The sequence below is a fragment of the Anopheles gambiae genome, chromosome 2 (genome assembly GCF_943734735.2).
Source record: "Anopheles gambiae chromosome 2, idAnoGambNW_F1_1, whole genome shotgun sequence".
Classification (NCBI taxonomy): Eukaryota; Metazoa; Arthropoda; class Insecta; order Diptera; family Culicidae; genus Anopheles; species Anopheles gambiae.
This window is the reverse complement of record NC_064601.1, coordinates 108,726,303-108,743,735: the sequence shown is the minus strand read 5'-3', so window position 1 is coordinate 108,743,735 and position 17,433 is coordinate 108,726,303. Positions and strand designations below refer to the sequence as shown.

The window sequence follows — 17,433 nt, the reverse complement described above, 5'->3', positions numbered from 1 at the left end:
CAAGTTGCAGTCCAAGGGGTACGAAAGTGACAGCTCTACAGTATAACCGAACATGTCTACGCCTACATCCGAACAATTCTATATCTCGCTGAAAGAGTCTATTATATGCCTGAACGAATCTACAACTCGCTGAACATGTCTATATAATCCTCGAAAACCCTGTATTAACCCAAATAGAAAGAAGCGTCTGGAACTTATTATGATTGACAGAATAAAAAAACAGTACTCCATCAAATATAGAGTGTGAGAGCGATCAATGAACTCAGTTTCATGCATTGTATCCTTTCTGCAGTTTTTTCTCCCACTATGATGGACATGTTTAATCGATATCCAAAAAGACGGACAGAAGATAAAATACAAGTGACCAAGAAAATCGATTTAACAAGTGGCACAGATTTAGAAGAGTGAGAGTGTGTGTGTGTGTTTGATAATGATAAACTCCTTTTTGTGCTTTAAAGATGGCCCATCTGTATGTGGCAATAATGGGCCCGAAAGCTTCTCCTATGGGTTCGATATTTGCTTTCAAGCTCAAGTCCACTGCGCGGCAAATATCGGACATTTCTCGAACGAACCCTCATCACTTCACTCTGCCGACAGCTCGGGGTGCTAAAGACCTATTCTGATCGCTATCTTACCAGTGCTGGAATGAAAGAGTCTATGTGATAGATATCGAGAATAACCAAAGCAACACAGCACTCTAACACACACACAAACCTCATTCTGACTGGCCTTTGATCGAGCATAACGAGCGGCTCGTGGAAATATCGACACTCCAAACCTCATTGGACGATGATGTAAGAACTTCTTGCCACGCCGCTCGGTGCCGTGCTGCCGATAAAAGCGTCAAACCGTCGCGCACTACGCAGCCATGCATAAAAGCGTCAAACGGCGCATGCCGATGTGAAAACCGATCCGGGAGCGATTATTGCAGGCCCCGGGAGAGGTATCACCCGAACGAGGACTGTGGCAGGTCTGCCAGTGACAGCGTTAATAAAAGTCAATATGTTCCTTTTGGGTGGAGCAGCAAGGGTCGTCTGGGTCGTGTGCCGCAATCGAAACCGGAAAACCGGAAGTTGTTCAGAATGATGGGCGGACACCGGCGGCTTCGCGAAGATCACACTCGAGGAGTGTGCGTCGTGTGCGAAGGGGCACTCTGGCAGCATGGAAGCCGTACCCGTCCTCGAGCCCCACGCAGCAGTTTACATCCGGTTAGGCATCGTTTGGGTGGAACGGGTAGTCAGGGGCCGTGGGAAGAAAGAAAGAAATGGAAAGCAGGGAAAGAACACGCCAACCAAACTGCCAAGCAAAACGCGCCAAGTCATTAATGATGTATCGTAAAATATCATTATCTGGAAATATTAAGTGATGTCATAATCTAAATTTAATGGAATTCCTCCGTTTTTTTCCTCTTTCCCTTTCGCTTTAGCGCCTGCTAGCCGCGTCATTCACCGGCAGGCGACGAGGATACTTGGGCAAATCCTCTCCGCACTCATTTTCATGTCCCAACGGAGCGCACCGCACTCTTTCTTATCCGCGCACATAAGGGGTTTGCCAGTGAACTGTATTTTCCTTTTTATCATCCTTAATCGAGTGCCGTTGTGGTGCCGGAGCTTTCCTGTGGTGGAGGGTGGGATTCCTTTTTTTATGTTCAGGGCTCGGTATCTGAGATTTGTGGTTAGACATGTAAGCAAGCGTTCCGCGAAGCACGTGCTGGGGTGGGACGTAAATTATTGGTAAGCATTTATATTGCGCCAGCCAAAGGGGACAAAGAAGGTTGACATTTGAGTGAAGAGGGAGCAATGGAGGAATGTTAAATATGAGGCATGTGCTTTATCTGTAGCAGAAAAAAAAGCTGTGCGGAGGATTGTTACCGCGAACAAAGAAGGAAGCAAGCGATGGCAGGTGCTTTAGGTTACGAGTTCGTGTTAAAAGTTGACACAAAAATGGAAGAAATGAGTGCAGAAATATGTTTGAAGATGAAAAAGTTCCAAATGCTTGCTGTGTTATTGGGAAGGAATTTTAAGAAGAAAAGCTTCTTGTTTGTTGCTACTTGTCAGAAACGTGTATTTGAGGTAAAATTCTACACAACTTCAAAACGTTCCCGAGAACGAATTACATTGTTTGGTTCCACAGAACATGCACACTTAGGCTCATGCTTGCGCACGTAACCACCTCTCAACGATAAGAGATAAATGATTTAAACCGAAAAAACGGCTATAAAGCCTTCAACGAGGCAAAAAGACAGCAGACGGTTAAATTGTAAACAAAGAAAATTCTCCTATTCTGCTCTCCCTTCCCTGCAGCATCTGTTACGGCATGCAACTGCCGAGAGCCGAGGCACAAACCACTTCCCAGGCACATCATCGCACGCTAGGCGCACAGGTAATAATTTATTTCACATTCACGTTCCGTTCCCCAGCCTGCGTATGGAGCGATGGATGAAAAGATTGTTTTTTATTATAATTTTATCGGATGTGGTTGTGGAGGAAGCTTGTTTCCATACCCACCTCACACCTTCTCTGGGTAGGACTGGATTGGTTTCGTGGAACGATGAAGGCAAGAAACGCGTCATAAAAATCATCCCAACGTAAGGAGCGTTCCGTGTGCGAGACACGGTGGACTTGTGGACAAAGCGGTTGTGTGATGCTTCGCTGTAACCGCTCCTTAATTTCTTTTCGAGTATGTGCTTTCCATGCTTTCCCCGAAGTACGGCTTTGCTCCGAAACGGACGGTGTAGGCTTTGGTGGACCCAACCCATAAGCAGCGGAAAACGCGGGAAGGAAAAGGTCTGAAAGTCGTCGCTGATGGCTGGAACGTGCTTCCGGTAAAGGGGCGAATTTTGTGCAGGCTTGTTAGCGACAAAAGGTGTGGGGGGGGGGGGGGAGGGGTGGAAGCGTGTCCGGAGAAGATGGGTGACATGGAGTGTGGTTGTGGACTTCGCTGAACCTGTACCGGGACCACGGTCCCGAGCAGCAGCACAATGCCGAAAGCGCTCGGATGCATAAGCGGGCAGCACAGTTAATCTAATGGAATTATTCTCAAATTAATTAGTATTTATAGTGATGGGAGAAAAATTAAAGTCTATTAATATATTATTTACGTTGAATAGGGGAGGAGGGGAGGGGGGAGGGGGAGGTATAATGCCGCTGCCACCGCTTTGCTTTTGTCGTCTGGCAGCTTCCGCTTTCCGGCGGTTGCCCATTTTGTGACAATGTTTCATAGCTGCTGCTGCTGCTGCTGCTTCTGCGAGGTATGTCGGGGACGACGGCGAATGGAGGACGAAGCTTTGCACTAGCCATTTGTTTCAATTAGAGTCCTGGTTACCCTGGAACCCGGTACAGTTACACCTTCACACCGTCAAAGGGTTGGGTAAGGCTGTGTAGGAAGCCGACAAATCGGACCCGAAGCCGTGGAAGCTCGAATTGTGGCACGTAAATGGGTGGGCCCTTCGGAAAGAAATGTCACACTCGGGGAGGGTTTCGGGAAGCCCTACTGAACAGTAAGGCGAATGGACGGGGGGACGTTTTTGAACGTCAGTGGAGCTTCCTGTACGGCTGCTTTAATGGGGGGAGTGGTGCTGCAGCTATTCATTGAGTAATTGATTAAATGGAGAGCACGTTTTAAGGGAAATGGCGTGATTGTGAAGTTAAAACTGTGAATACTGGAAGTGAATTTAAACTGTTAGTTGAATTTTGAGTTAATTTTGTGGGAAAGAGTATTTAGTTTTAAAGGTTAAATTCTGCACAGATTTTGAGGGAAGTTTATGTTTGCTTGCGAATGGAATTGAATTTCCAACAAACGTTAAGGAAAGGCAAGCAATGGCTTAGCAAGCATGATTGTTGCAGCTATGGTATTTGTTTGGAAAATACTAGGATTCATGTTATTTTCCATTAATCCAAGGCAGAATATTCAGATTTGTTACTAAATTAATTTAATGTTTTTTGGCTTTTTACTTTTTCATAATATTTTTTGTGAACTTAGAACACTTCAAAAGCTCTGATAAATATACTTTACTATGTTCACACAGACACACTATCTAGTAAAACATCTCATTAGCAAGTTTCAATAAACAAATTGATTTTGTGAGCCAAAATGTTCCTTAAAGAGGCAAGATCTTTCTTGGGATGAAGATGCTGCAATAAATTTGGTGTAATTTGAGTTCAATTTGAAATGATTCAGAAACTACAGAAAGGTTACAAACCACGATGAGTTAAGAACTGCCTTCATCACATTGTAAGAATTTTCTTTAGTTGGGCGATGTATCTGTTTCCTACCGAGCGTCCTTTATCGGAGTTTAGATTGGCGTAGAATATATTCGAAATAAATAACCACAATCATCCTAGCCTCATACAATTCAGCATGGTTTATGTTGGGGCTCCGATTTACTAACCCAACACATAATATGTCCCTTTTTTGGGCTTTTATTTTTCACCTTTCACCATTTCATTTACACATTATACTGAAAGATCATACCATTTATTCTTCACTGCTCCTTACTAGTTCTTCTATTCGCCCCCGAACGGAGAAGAGGTAGCCGCCCCAGAACCACTAACTCTAACCAACCAAGCACGCAATGGTTTCGTGAATTGGTATAATTTCTGCTCACTGGTAGGACAACCCCTGACTACATGGGATGGTGAAAAGGAATGTTTGCCCACACTGGAAAGAATATTAATATGTATTCCATTGCAACGGCTTCCATCGGCTCCCTGCCGCCGCCGGTATCAACCATCGCTAAGGATTCGTTTGTTTTCGCTGCTCATTAAGTTGTTACGGCGCTGGATGCTGTGAAGGGGAGAAACTCGACTGGGCGGTGGTTTATTTTTATTCCTTCTCGGCAGTTTGATGTTTCCACCCGGTGCTTTACGTTCCAGCGCTCTACTTCAATTACCCGGGAACGAGCATGGTAATGGCAGATAGATCCGTCTGTCGACTTTGACGTACTGCTTTCCGGGGAGTAATTTTTATCTTTCCCGCTCACCCATTCGACCATTAGTGGGACGAGCTGTGTATTGCCTTTTTTTTTTTTTGGATCGGCAGAGGAGCCCGGAGAGCTTCCTGGGAATGGCAGCTCATGCAGCAGGAGAGCGTACAAACGTAGCAATGAAGTCGACCCCTGCTTGAATGGTTTCGAAAGTTGTGATTCAGAGCGTTTGGAATTGTTTTGCACTGGTTCGAACGACCAGAAATGGGGCAGCTTCGAGATCAATTTTCCACCTTTGCTTTGTGACGCAAGGGCAGGACCGGGAAAGGAGGACAAAAGGTAGTACCGGTGGACGGTACAGCATGACACGAGGGTGTAAGACATTCTGAGCACGATGGAATAAGTTTTCGTCGGGAGATGGCATCGTACATTTAAGCTCTCTTACACACACACACTCTCTTTCTCTCTCTTTTACTTTTCAGGACTATGCAGGCATTCACAGGAAGGACTGCAAGCAAATGAGAGAGAAAGAGAGAGAAAGGAAGAAGAGGGCACGAAAGGACACGCGTCGTGATTTATGGTTTTTGGCAGCAATCCGACGTGCCGTCGGTGGGGCATAGAATTTGGTTAAAAGGGCGGAAAAGAACTTTGGCATTAGTGGTGTAGAGTTGTCAACATTTTGTGAAAACAGTCATGATATGGGTTTGACGGTGCGACGGGTGTGACCGTATCTTGCGTATCCCATCTTTGATGGTACGCTCTTCCGCACATCAACAAGCACAGCCATACATAGCGATTCCACGCAGGCTTGCTTGCTTGAGTGAATAATAGATATTGACTGATCTTGGTCTGTCGATGAGCTGCCGGTGCTTCTGTACAGCGGATGAGTCGGATGTGCCGCAAATGGTTTCCGGCAGCATGCGTGAAGAATGGAAAATTGATTGGAATATGTAGGTCACCGTGTTGGAATGGTACGGTTCTTTATCTCTGCTGGATAGATTCAGGCCAAGATTGGGAAACTCGTTGAGTGATGCTGGTCACCAGTAAGTGCTGTAGAAGGTGTAGTCAGAACTTTCAAATTAAAAGGCAAATGTATAATCGATTGAACGTGTCAAATTGTCATCAATTGTTCAATGTAATTAGACACCTCGAAATGGTTATAATTTTGAGGGCATGTAGCATATCAAGTGTGGAACAATGAAAAATTGGAAAAAAGTACCTCAGGAAGCAGACAATGTCAAACATAAAAGCTTTTATCACTTATCTTTAGCCTGGACTCTAGGTCCTAGAGATATGATCAAAGAAACTTTAAAAATAAACATAATAAACAAACATAATAAATAAACATAATAAATAAACAAGTTGATTACAATAATCATGGTTATTGATTGCTTGACAACTAGTCACGCTGTTTAAAACGTTTTAAAAAGGATTGTAAAAATCCTTGAAATTTAGACTGTTGTTTGGTTAATGTTATAACTGCTTTCGGATGTTGTTCAAATTTCTGAAAGCCGTAGACCTATTTTAGGCATCTTGAGGCGAGCGCCAAAATTAAAATCTATTTACCCAGAGAATCGATCCGAAATGAACGTTCGTATAGCATTCGCTCCTATTTATAATATTTCGGTTAACCGCCATTCCGTTTCCGCCATCCTTCGCTAATATTCCACGCTTCCGATCTCTCAAACCTATGGCATAGCTCTAGCCATCCTACACTGTCAGTGCCGCTCAACTCTGTTCGTAACAGTTAATAATGTACTAAATACATCAAAAACTGTAAAAGGTGTGTGCAAGTTCACGAGAAAAGCCTGTTTTGCCATAGTGAACCAATTCATCAGTAATTTGTTGCTTTTTCAGACGTTCACCTAGCTTTTTATAATGCTGTAATAAAATAAGTTATTTTGCGTTTTAAGAAGACTGTCTCTGTTTTGACTGTTTAAGAAGAAGTCCAATCACTTGTCAAATACTTCTCGGTACGTGATGTATCCCAATCGCAAAGAAAGTAAACCTTTAAGAGCTCTTAACATATCACTGAACAAACTGCATCATAGTTGTCTATCTCTCCCGCACTGCCGCATTGCAAGAATACCCTCTTCTTTCAACCCAATCAAATAGTTTTCAGCTGCAAAAAAAAGGTATCTAGATTTGATGCATTGTTCTCACCGTTCCTTTCTTTTCGGATTTGGATTACAGAAAACAAACTTTGCGGTCGCCTGCTCCTACCACCGCTTCGGGGCGTGCTGTGCTCGTAACCAATCCCAGCCCTAGCCACTGTCGGGACTGTTTGGGGGAAAAGATACAAATCCTCCGTGGGATGGAAACTGAATCAAAACACCGCATTGTTGGAGTGCAATGGCGTGAAATGGTTTTGGCCCGAAGGATTTATGAAGTCACTGACACATTGACCGTTCGGGGACCTTTGGAATGGATTTCGGGCACATGGACCAAGGGTTTTGACCTTTCTTCTGCTGCTACGTCGTGGGGTCGAGAGTTTACAAAGTGCGTAGTGAGGAGGGGGGGGGGGGGGGGGGAGTGATGACCCCTGTTCGACCAAAAATTGCACTGTTATGACAAGCTTATAAAGATGCAAATTTGGAAGTTTATTTTTTGCTTGTGGTAGTTTTATTCCCTTTTGTATGTGTTTTTTTGTGTGAATTGCTGACCAGCTCGTTGGGATCGTTAGCTGAGCCTAGTTTCTGCAGTTCACAAGCCAGCTTGCATTGGTATGATGTTCATGAGCACTCCGTAAGCTAGTAGTTGCTGTAGTTAGCTAAGGTGTAGTAAGGCGAGTCGCTCACTGAATGGTGCTCTTGTACGCTTTGTGCTGCCCTGTAAAGAGCTCTTGAGAGGAACCTCAGCACCATTGCAGTAGGGTGAAGACACAATGCCACGCTCTCTACGATACGGTAGCGTTACAGTGTTTCAAAAGATGGCATTCACAGGCCGGGCGTTCACTCGTACAATAAAAGCTTTGGAAAAAACCTTCCAACACCTTTTGGCGATACCTTTACAGGGTGCGTTGAAGGGTCATTTATTTTCGAGCTTGAACGTACGGATGAGTTTCCATGCGTTGTTATCTTTCCGGAGCTGTTACGGTTGGGCTGACGAGCTTTCACAGGAAGGAGGAAATGTATGTGTATGTGTGAGCACCACGCTTGCTACAATTATGAAATACCAGGCGTCCCCTTTTTTGTTGTCTTCCACCAGGCACCAAGCGTCTCCATCGAAACTGGAAGGAAACGCACCTATCGCATGTATGTGTGTGTGATTTTGAAGCGATGGATTTGAGCATCATACACAGCGACAGCTGTGGGAAAGGGGACACACTCCCGCTGACGGGTGGTTATTGGGATGGATCGAGCACGGAGCCGGATACGCCGTTGTTACCGCGATGGGATACACATTTAATCCTTTATGACGACAAGGACTCAATTCTTGTGCCGGCGTGCGCAGCAATGTTTGTTTGTTCGTTCGCTTCCTTTGCTTCCCATTGTTGCGAATGTTTGTTTTTCATACCTGTCGTACAGACTGGTATGAAGGGATGAAAGGGGGGCATTCTTCAGGCTTTTTTCCTCTTCCTTTTTTGGGATGGAAAACCGAAGCGAAAGGCATATGCGAACGGTGGATTCTTCTTTTCAGGTCACTGAATCCTTTGCGGGAAGATGGTTTGGCAACTGATTATGAATAACGAAAAGCGGCGTGCGGGATGGGATGGGTTGCGGGTATAATAACGGGATGGGTTGCGGGTCGCCAATGAAAAGCGTGCACTGTTCAATGTTTGCCATTGAGATTGTGGCAGCTTTTATGGTTTTTAATATCGAATGGATTTGCTTGCAAAACTTTGTGCAAGTGGCTTACCGTGGAAGGTTGTTGCGAGACTGAAATTTCGGTTCAGGGCTTACGAGGAGCATTTCTTTTTTTTTCTGCCTCTTTATCAATCGTAAGTGGATGGGAAGAAGGAGCGAGTGTGTGGGTGTGTTTACTGTATGTTTAAGAGAATGCGTATCAAAGGCACCGGCAAAGCACTGCATAATGAACTTGCCAAAGTGTTTGATGGTTTAAATTGAGTTTGAAATCGTAAGCAAACGGGCAGGACCAGACTGAAACAAATTATGCTTTTATTTTGTTACGCTTTCGGATGAAGGTAGTCTGCACGCTGCTCCTCGTGAGGTAAAGTAGGTCTGCCTCACACGTATGTAAAACATTTCACATGAAAAAGGGGTTTTTCCTCGGCCAAGAGTTCACGGGATGGAAAGCAGGTTTGCAAGGCTGTAAACGAATCAGGGTTATTTTTAGTTAGTTTACGATACCGGTAACGCTGAAATGCCAGCGAAGGAGTGTTTTTATGGGCCAAATGTCGGAGTCTTGCGAATGTTGTTATGTTACGTAGACGTTCGCTTTCGGCGGATCAGTTTAATGTGGGCGAACCGTATGCCTGGGGGAAGTTGAAGTTCAACCTTACGGAATGTGAACGTGAACTGGTGGATATGCAGTCGTTGGGGGAGAAAGGATCGAAAGGGAAAGAAATTGGCAACACTTAGCGAAAAGCAACTAGGTAGCTGGCTGGTGTAGCCAATGCAACTAGCAAAACTAAGTTGATGTGCTACGGAGAAGGGATGTGCTTAATAATTGCTCGCCAAGAAGTTGTGCTACACTCGATCGGTTAGCACTGATGAATGAAAAGTTTGCTTTGAGCAAAAGTGTGCGTGTGTGTGTGTTGAGAACTTTTTGCATAACCCGTCGCAACATCCGGCAGATCGGTTTAGAAACAATAATTGTTAACAGTGCAAAGTTTTGCGAGCTTTTGGAAGTGTGTTATGCTGGGCGGGTTGGAACCAATTTCGTTTGCCCTATTGATTATTGGTTGGTAGCAATGTTTGCAGATTTATTTTGAACATTTCAAACTTTGTTGAGTAAAAAAGCAGAAGCATCTCAATCGATGACAGTGAATATAGGAATTTGTGAAAGAAATTTGATTTTAGTATGAACATAATGAGTATAAAGGTTAAAAAATTTAAGCCATCAATTTACTACTTAAACTATTCAATCTTTTTCACTTTTCTTGCAAATGTGTTGTAGATTTTTGCATTTCCAGTCAGCAAAATGCATAAAATATATAAAAATAAACTGTCAGTTTTTCTATATGAAACAACACTCACAGCTGCACAAGAAGCGTTTACTTTCATATGCAGCATTAGGCATTGTTTTTTCGCCTCTTGAACACTCTTGCCCGGTCTCGTCGACTGTATTCCCATGCGGCTACAACCCTGTGCCACATCGATATTGCATTCTCCGCGTGAGAGAGAGCGCAAAACACCCGTGAGCGGAGAGAGAGTAACCGAGCGGTGAGCACTCGCTGCATCGGATCCTTTCTACAAAAGCTTTTAAATAGAGAGCGCTGTCGGTAAAGTATCCTTCAGTCGCTAGCTGACAGTCGTTCGAGCTGGTACGAGTTCGTTCGTTTTCCGCAGTGCTACCAATACGAAAACCGGTCTTTCGATCGCTCTTGTATTGACGCCGCTGCTGCTCGCGCCGGGCCCAGGTGTGTTTTTGGTCGTGTCGGTTGGGCAGCCTCGGTTCACTTCGTCTTGCTGCACAAAACTATCCGTTCTGAGCTGGTCGAGCAGGTTCGGACGGATTGAACCCTTCTGAAAATCATCGCTGCGAAACGAAGCTTTGTGAATGGTGTGGGAGGGTAAAACGACGGTAGGGGAAAGGATAATGGTGTGAGAGTTTTGTTGTAGTTTGTGCTGCTCCTGAAGGGTTCAAGCGTTGGTGCATTACTTTGACTTGGAGCTGATCGTATTTCTTCGCGGGTGCGCGAAACCCGGTGCCGGTCACCGTCGTTGGGTCGTGTTCGCGAAAAGTGGGTGTTTGTGTTTGTGCTGAATGTTGGCAGTTGAGGGTGGGAAATCGCAATAGGAATTGAAGTGTGCTGTCTGAATAAATTGTACCGTTTGCCGATGGTGACTGAAGAAAAGTGAAGCATAGTGAGGGATAGTGAACAAAATGCGCAAAAACCTATTTTATCTAAGAATACTTTCAAAGAAAATCATTCATTGAGGATTATTCAATATTTTAGAACAATTTTAGTACAAGGAATTGGCCTTAATGGGTGCGCCTGGTACTTTGTACTGTGCTAAAGAGTTTGAATATCTGCATTCAACGTGAAATATAAAGCAAGCCAGTGCATAAGTTGTGAATATTTTCAATTATTTAGGTAGCGCTTACTTCATACTAAATAGTGACGATGTGTAAAGAATAAGACAAATAACACAAAAACATGAAAACACGAAAAATGGCTTATAAGAGAAAAAAGAATGTCACAAAAAAGCGCGTTGACAACGGTGACACTTCACACCCAGGCGGGGTAAAATGTTCCAAAACATTCCAAAACACAGTGCCGTCGACCAAACAGCTTGAAATCGAGTCGAAAAGCTGTGCTGAAAGTAAATAAATTGTCCAAATTAACGTTCCCGTTGGTGCGGGGGTCCGTTGAATTTTGTTCCTTCCCTTCCGGTGAAAGCCGTTTCCCATTTTGCTTCGTGCCTTGCAACATCAGCAAATAACGATCCTGTGTGTAGGGGAGCGAAAAACGAATCAGAGAGAGAGAAAAAAAACCCCATCAAGACGTTCGTCCCGTCCACGGGCCACACACAGTACAGGGGTCATGATTTCTTCCCCTTCGCTTCCAGGTTCGCTTGCTTCACTTTCACTAGGCATCGTCGTTAATCCACATAAATTTTGATTACGTTAGTTGTGCACCGAGACCTTCGTACAGCGTCACATTCGTACCTTATTGCAGTGCCGAAGCGCAGGAAGCACCGGCGAAAGGGAAAAAAGTGTATTAGACGAGCGAACGGCGCTCTTCGATATGACTAGCGGACTGATGGTTAAAGCTGCCGTATTATTGTGTTTCGGTACATGTATGTGTGTGTGTGTACAGATCCCAGACAATCCATTTTCTCTTTTTCGGCCGCGGCAAAGGTGGGAGGGTTTGCGCCCTCGAATGAAATGGAGAGCACTCCAAATTGAGGGGGTTGAGTTTTTTTTCTGGGGTAAAGATCGTCTGGAAAATAGACACGAAGTGGCGGTAGATACGCGTTTCACGCACCATGTACAGGATACAGGAGCAAGCAGAAAGTAACGCTTGCTTTGTTAAGACAAGAGTCGTTGGAGAGATGCGCGCAAAAAAAGAAACAAAACGATCCAACGGCCTCCTTTGTTGTAATCTCATAAAATTGTAATGCTAGGAAAATGAAATTTGCACGCCCTTTGAAGGAAGGTGGTGGAAACAAAACTGGGCATCAGAAGCTGCTTGGACAGTATCGTAAACGTATGCGTGTGTGTGTGTGTGTGCTCGTTTGCGCGTGTGTGTGTGTATGTGTGTGTATGAGTGTCTTGTGTGGCAGGCGAAATCCTTCAGCAGGATTAACCTCGCCAGGGCTCGCGAGCGAACGAAGATCTTTGCGCTTACGCGTGGATGATTAATGCACGGGCAGCCGTTCGATGCTCTCAGCGCATACCCAGCGCACCTTTGCTTCCCTCTCTCATGATGTATGTTTCCGTTTTCAGCTGCAGATTCCGTGACAGGGGGAGAAAAAAAACCGTGCGTATGTGAGTGAGGTGTTAGCAGGTGCTTGATTTGCCGGTGCCTTGGTTTTTGGTGTGCCTGTGCTGATCGGAAGCAGCCGCACGGAAATGCGGGAAGATTTTCCGCAAACAGAAGCAGCAAAGCTTCCGGGCCCGGTTTGCATATGAATCGGTCGATGATTGTGAAGTGCAAGGTGGAAGAAGTTTGGAGTTGAGGGTGCTGCTTGTTGGAGCTGCTGTGTTGGTGTGTAGTGAAAGGTGCTTTACGTGTGAAAGGTGCTCATCCCTGTTGAACGTGTTACAATCAGCCGCTTGCCCCCTTGAAGACTAGGCGGGTCGATAAGCAATCTGACGGTTGATACAAATTGCTTCCCAAAATGCGCCCCCACGTTGGACGCTGAAGTTGTTGCGGTTGGTGTGTATGTGTTCGTTTGTTGTTTCATCAGTGTGTGTATCTGTGTGCTTTAAGTTGGACCTGGCCCTCACGCGAAGCGGTTAAAACTGAATAAAGGATTTGCTTGCGGAGAGTATTGAGCGCAGAAAATCACAGCAGTTGGCTATCAGTAGCCGGTAAGTATATTGGAATGAGAAAGACAGTTCATCAAGAGCTTTGCTCTTATCAGCCCTTTAAAAGCTGTCTGGTTTGCAAGAAATAAAACACGAACCCAAATGTTAATCTGCTCACTTTGACGGGATAGCGACAAAAGAAAGTGAATGGAGCGCCCAATCTTAAAGCATCTTCGTTGTTCGGTCCGCTGAAGCCGCCCGCAGGCGAAGATAAATGGCATCAGATTTACCTTTTGCCTCGGTCGTGTCGTTCCGAGGATCGGAAGGATTCATTTGTATGTGCTGCAGCAAAAGGAAAATGTACGAGAAAGAGACAGAGATGGGAAGGAGAGAGAGAGAGAGAGAGAGAGAGAGAGAGAGGGAGTTCAAGACAGAACCCATTTGTTTATTGGCGTCACCGGGCTGGCTGCTCGGGGTAACAACAATATTTGGAATATTTATTTGACCCCGGACGTACCCCGAAAACAAAAGCACTGGCGGCGATCAACAAGGGGTTGGCAAAGTTTTCAAACTTTTACCAACCGTGGGGGCTTTGCTTGCTTTGTTGCCGCCCTGTGCCGGCCACAGTCGTGTACTTTCGCAAACACACACACACAAGGGGAGATGGGGGTATTTTATGGTAGTTTTTGGTGCAGTTTCGGTGCTGCTTGCGGACCGTGGACGACTTTCGGTATCAGAAATCATATCATAGCGTGCACGATAGGCGGAATCGGAAGCACAGCTCGGGTGCTGTAAGGCAGCGAAGGGAGCCTGCGTCGACGGGCGGATAGAAATAGCAAAGTTTCATCGTTCATAAACGCTGACAGCTCGGCCCGAAATCATTTTATCGTACCGGCGGCAATTCCAGGGCAGCGTGCAGCAAAGTCAAACTCGGGAGGGTGGTTGAGTTTGTTTTAAAAGATGCTTCCCCCCGGATAGCGATGATTGTGGGTTGAAATTAATGTTGGTCCGCTTAAAACTTTCCCACCTCTAAGCTTTCTTACCATTCCCCCCCCCCCCCTCCCTCTCGGTATGATGGAAGCTCTCGTTTGCTGTTGTGCTGTTCCGTGAAAGGCCCTGGTGGAATGGTTGATGGGGTTTCATGTTTACGATCCCTGATGGTGCCGGTCGGCATGACAAAAGGCGCGCGCCGGATGATTCCGGTAATGCTTGTTTGCCCTGCAAGCCTTTTTATGTCCGAAGACCATCGAGAGAGAGAGAGAGAGAGTGAGCAACACAAAGAGAGGATGTGGAAATTATCGTTAAAAAGATTACGAAGAACAATGTAACGGAAGCGAGTTCCAGGAATACGTACAATTTACAGCAAACGAAAATGACACACACACACACACACACATCAGTGGGGAATGTGACGAATTTCATTAACGAACTTTGGTCTCCATTTTGACTCCTTCGTTTCCATTTCCTTCTTTGTTTTTGTGCTATGGGTTTTGGGAAAGGGAAATTAACAGCAAAAAAAAGGACCATGGAATGTATTACAAAGCGATCCGACAGTGAACGGAACAGGAACACAAAGTTCAAACATTACGGTAAAGAGAGAAAGAGAGATAGAGAGTGAAAGAGAGAAATAGTCAACCCATTACAAAACCAGCATTACGTGATATGAGCCCTTTGATGGTTGACACGTTTGATGATGACGATGTTGACGATGATGGTTTGCTTTGATCGTATAATTGCTGGAATGATTTGGTGAGAAATGGATGTGTTTAAATTTTGCTCCCACGTGTGTGTTTCGCAGGCAGGCGATGTTGTATTTTTTCCTCTTTCTTTGATTTCGATGGAAGCTTTTTTTGTTTTTACTAAAGTTCATTACACACCTGGTAGAAGCGTGCTCATGTGCTCCTTTGAAAAACACTGTAACGTGAAATTAAAGGTCTAATGGAGGAACGCAAGAGGCAGACAATGTGGGGGTTAAATGTGTTGTTAATTGCAGATTGAGGTTGGGTTTTGTTCTTGCGCGATGTGTGTGTGTGTGAGGTTAACGAGGGGACGGAAATGTCTAATTAAAACTACTTTTTATTGACTTTCGTTTTTAGCGGTGGTTGGATAATGGCAGGATAATGATGTGTCTCACGCCGAGTTGGAAGGACATCGTTAATTGGATGTAGTAGATGTTTTTTAATGGTTAACGATTACACAAATAAATCAGTAATAAGAATTCAGGTTCGGTTCGACAGAGCATGAGTCTAATTTACTACAAAATCGTTGTCTTGGCAAGATGACACAAACTAGCTCCAGCTGAACCGTAGAATTCCTCCAGAACATGCCTTTGAGTTGGATTTAAACATGTAGCGGAATTTGGGGCAAGTGTGCCATACGGGGCAAGAGTGCCACCAAGCATTTTTCCTTAAAAACTTTAGTTTAATGATCAATTGTGTATACAGTTGGTTCCTTTCCAATGACTAGGTATACTGAGCCGAATTTCATATAGACCAATCGATATTTCCCATTGTTTTGAACTGATTTATATTGAGTTTAAAAAATTGAGCAGAATATTATAATTTTTTAATCCAACCAAATAAGCTCTCAAAAATCATGCGAACAATCAACCGAGAAAATTTTTACACCACCGTATAGCTGAGGAAACGTGAATTTTTTTGAGGGGTTGGTTGAAAAAAGCTTTCTTTTTGTCACTGAAAAATTCAATTTCAAAAAAGTTACAACTTTTGGGGCAAGTGTGCCATCTCTGTTTGGGGCAAGTGTGCCACCATCTTTCATAGGCGCGAGCTGTCAAAAATGTAAACATTGTTGTAGCGTGCTGCGGAATGGTGCGCTATTGTGAGCGGATTCCACGCCAGAAAAACAGAACAGTAACAAACCATATTGTGGTACAGTTGGTGGTCAAAAAGGGTTCATTGGTGACTAAATACATGTAGGAATACATACACTAGTGGTACAAACGTAATTATTTCCAATTATCTAAGAAATACGGTTATTTTAACCAGGTGGCCGTCTTGCCCCATACGAGTGGCACTCTTGCCCCATAGCCCAAAAAAGAACATCTTTTTGGGTCCTTTTTAAAACACTTCAAAAACTGTTTTATTTGCACTTTTTTCAAGCGAAACTCATTTATAAGTGAGGAAATAGATGTAAAATGGTTATGAGATTTAAATCGGCTTTTGAAAAACACGTTTTAGTGAGTTATAACTTGAAATGCTTAAGGTGGCACACTTGCCCCAAGTTCCGCTAAACAGGGGTTTTGTAAGATTAGAATAACTGCTATGTCTCAAAAAAGTATGTCAGCAAAGACCAGCAATGACTTGAGATAAATATTTTAAATAGATGTGTTTTGAGCGATCCCGCGGTACAGTCTGTAACTCGAACGACTCAATAACATGCCCGTCAGGGGTTTGACCCTAGAATAATTCGTCCCCCACGTCGCAGCAAGCACCAACTATCCAGTTGCGTGGTACTGAATAATGTCTCGATAGTCAAATAGAAGAAGATATTTTAAATATTTCTGAATCTCAGAACAAAAGCGTAAGTGACTTAATGATTAGTAATCATCACCTCTTTAGAATGACAAAAGATTCCCTTCAAAGGAGAAATATTTGTAGTAATGTTTGTGCTCACATAAGATTTACATTTGATTGTATTTCCGCAATTTTAAAAGTTTCTTTGTAACCCGATGTCAGTTGCATTGGAATTTAGCGATCGCCATGTTGTAAGGTGATGTGAATCCTTCTCAATTCCTAATTTAAGCACCTCTCTGTATTACAATCGCCTTTTTGTGATAAACGCATACAAAAGGCGTAATGTGTTACAAGGCAGAATCATGTTTTAATCAGCTCAACTAGGATGAGTCGACAACGTGATTAATGATGCAGCATCCCTCGGCAATCCGAAGTACGTATGAAAAATGTGCTCGCTTCAATTAAACGTAGCTCAAAACAACACGATACCATAAAACATCCACGGAAGTTTGCCCTCTTACACACACACACACACACTCGCATTGTACCTTAATTATGCAGCCAACCACGGACCTTCAACCCTCAACCCTAAACCGCAGCTGTTGATGGTTCGCAGCTCGTGTGCTCTCATTAATCAATAAGCTCGATGGACACACCGGGTAGGATGGCTTTTATTACACTTTCCAACTCCCACCGATGGGGGTTCTCTCGCAAAAGGGGTCCGCTCAGTCTTACCCCGCTGCACCGGGTGGACGAGCAAAATGGGCAAACATTAAACGCGCATGGGAGCACGAAAGTTGCGCCACTTTAATTCTATAACGGTGCTCTAAACTTAACCGTGATACGTGGTTGGATAGAATTTTCTCTACCCATCGTGTAATAAGAGAAGGTGATACGAGTTTGTGCCGTCTGTTGTCTGCCTGTGTGTGTGTGTGT

General features: G+C 44.2%; 1 protein-coding gene across 3 annotated transcripts in view; it reads left to right on the top strand.

Annotated features, from left to right (window-relative positions):
* The window catches only part of LOC3290267 (uncharacterized), a 75,491-nt gene that overhangs the window by 4,576 nt on the left and 53,482 nt on the right, over positions 1-17,433 (top strand). Inside the window, exons 1-2 of one of the 3 annotated variants that reach the window (XM_061646731.1) lie at positions 10,331-10,466; positions 12,500-13,087. The gene's annotated coding sequence lies outside the window, so the exon portion shown is untranslated. Of the gene's footprint in view, positions 1-10,330; positions 10,631-12,499; positions 13,088-17,433 lie in introns of those variants that run through there. The other 2 variants (XM_061646732.1, XM_061646730.1) reach the window with 2 other exon arrangements.